Raw genomic sequence first — 2,966 nt, 5'->3', positions numbered from 1 at the left:
AATATATGAAGCAACAAGTTGTTGTCTTTCTCTCTTTTCCTGTCTCATAAATCAATAAATAAAATTAAAAAAAATTAAAACTACATTAAAATCTCTTAGGATAATACTATATTGGATTCTGACATTCCTTCTCTCAAGACTCATTTGTTTTTCCTCCAATTTTAAAAACAAATCTGTTAATTTGCTGATTACCAAATGAAATAGTTGGCTTGGGTTTTGGGGGCCCTGTTGTAGTCGATCAAATATTTATTGAACGTTTATTGCTAGACTCTACAGATATCCATGTTCTCAGGGAGCTTATATTGTAGCTGGGGAAAATAAACTATAAACGTGAAGAATTTCAGATGATTTTAAGTGCTATAAAGAAAGTTAAAGCCGTGGCCGGTTGTTCAGTGGGTTGGAGTGTCATCCTGTGCACCAAAAGTGTGCAGGTTCAGTCGCCAGTCAGGGTACATACCTAGGTTTTGAGTTCGATCCCCAGATTGCCTACGGGGAGCAGCTGAGTGATGTTTCTCTCTCACATCGATGTTCCTCTCTCTCTCTCCCCACCTGCACCCCTTCCTCTCTAAAATCAATAAAAATAAAAATATCCTCTGGTGAGGATTTTAAAAAAGTTAAATAGGGTAATGAATGCGTGTAACTGGTAGTGGTGTTGATGGCGGTGGCTGCTACTAAGGCTGCAATGTTTAGGGAGTACATACCTCTTTGAGGAAATGGATAACATTTGAGATGATACATAGAGTGGAGAACATTCCACGTAGAAGCAATAACAAATGCAGAGATCCAGAGAGTCTCTGGTGAGTTTGGGCACAAGCTTGGTGTGTTTGGACTGAAGACCACTTTGACCAGATTTAGTGATTGAGAGGGAAGTTGAAGAGGGATGAGGTCAGAGAGGTAGGCAGGGGCCAGATTACAAAGGGCCTAAAAGACCATGGCCAGGAGTTTGGCTTTTATTGTTTCCAGAGGGAAGCTATTGGAAGAGTTTAATCAAGGGGACGATAGAACTCAATTTACTCTTTAGAAAGATTACACAGGATAATTAACCTTAGCACTATTCACATTTGGGGCTGAAAACTTTGTTTAGGGGGCTGCTGAGCGTATTGCAGAATGTTTAGTAGCATCCCTGGCCTCTACACATTTGATACTAGTGACACCTCCCCACCCCCATGGTGACAACCAAAAATATCCTTAGGTGTTGTGAAGCATTCCCTGGGGGACAAAATTACTGCTCTAACCTTTCGGAAAGTAGACTCTGACACAATGGGATGTTCACAGTAGGAGGTGCACAATGGCTGCTATTTCACGTGAATTCTGGGGCATATGGTGACCTCCAGAGGGGTTTTGTTTTTGCTAAGTTTATGTGGTAAGTTAAATACTCACGTGCTGTGACTCTACGATTAAATGTGCCACAGTAGACTTCTATAAAAGTTTAGTTCCGTAATCAGGTCTCCCCCCAAAACGGTAAGGAACAGCAGAAGGTCAGGAGAAGGTTTTGAAGTAGGAAGGAGCCGGCAGTCTTTGAATTGTCTTAATAGATGAATAATTGCTAAAAGGCAGGCTGTGATTTCTAGGCAGAGGAAGCATGAGGAATGGGGGGGTTCTGATCATGAAGGGCCTTCTATGTCAACAAACAATGGGGAATTGAAAGGATGAACTGGGAAATCTAGTGGTAGTGTCTGAACGGGCTATTTGGGCCTATAGGTCAGGAAAGTGGACTAGAAATAAGAGGCTTAAAAAATATCCTCTTAAGGGTGTAGTTAAGGCAGAGGGAAGGGTGGGGATGAGATCACCAAGGGCATAATAAAGCAGAGCGAAGATGAGTAAAGACAGGCTTTTTAGGGAATGCTTAAATTCCCGAGGCCTCTGGGGGCAGATTGGACAGAAAGGCCAGATATTTGCCAGGCAGACGGACTGGTAGGATCTGGGTTAAATGCCGGGTACTCAAAGTGGTTTAAATTCGATAGTGACCTTCCTGAGGTACCTTCCACTTCACTCCTCTATTAGGTACATACATATCTTCCTCTTCCCAATTAATTTTTTTTTTCAAATTAGAAAGTTTATTTAGAAAGTTACAGAGGTAGCAGAAGGGCCCTTGAAGCTGGCTTAGGCAGAGGTTAACACGCCTGGGGGGCGGGGGTGGGGAGGGAAGAAGAGTGGAAAGGGAAAGGCGCGGGAGGGCTCCCTGGAGGGAGAGCGCACCCCATTAAAATTTTTAATCCACCCTATCCCACTCCCCTGAGGAAGCTTTTGGGTAGAGAAGCATGTAGAGTAATAAGTTGATGGCTCTCCAACTTTAGTGTGCATCAGAGCCACCAGAAGGGCTGATAAAACAGATTGCTGGGCTCCACTCCGAGAGTTTGATTGAGTAGCTCTAAAGTGGAACCCGGTAATGGGCGTTCCTATCGTTTCCGTGGGACGCTGCTGCTTCGGGGGACACTGAGAGCCACTGTAAAAGGTAGCTGACCGGTTCCTGCTGGGCAATGAGCTGTAGACACTGGCCCGGGCCGTGAAATTGCCGCGAACGTTCAACGCTAACGTGTGCGCCAGGTTACAGGGCTCTAGTGTAAAGGGAACCCAGAATCCCCCTACCACTCCCTTGTGGTTTCGATTAACTGTATCTCGAATTCCGACAGTACAGGAACTGCAGTAAATATTCATTTCACAGAGGGCTAATAAAAGACACCGCCCTTGTCCCTGCAAGACACAAGGGGGCACCTGGCCTGACTCAGCCCTAGTCTGCCCCCGAGCGCGATGGGGCTCCGGGCCTCCGGGCCCCGCAGGACCGCGGCGACCCCCCGAGCGACGAGCGAGAGCCGAAAGGGGACAGCGGCGTGGCCGGCGGACGCAGCAACGCGGTGAAACCGGTTGGCCCACAGCAAGGAGCGTCCTTCTCCGCAGGTAGAGCGGCGCGGCGGAGAGGAAGGGGAAGTCGGAGCCGGGACCTGGGGCCGCCCCTCGCCGGGCAC

This window comes from Desmodus rotundus, chromosome 4, assembly GCF_022682495.2.
Source record: "Desmodus rotundus isolate HL8 chromosome 4, HLdesRot8A.1, whole genome shotgun sequence".
Lineage (NCBI taxonomy): Eukaryota > Metazoa > Chordata > Mammalia > Chiroptera > Phyllostomidae > Desmodus > Desmodus rotundus.
This window is presented reverse-complemented; position numbering follows the sequence as displayed.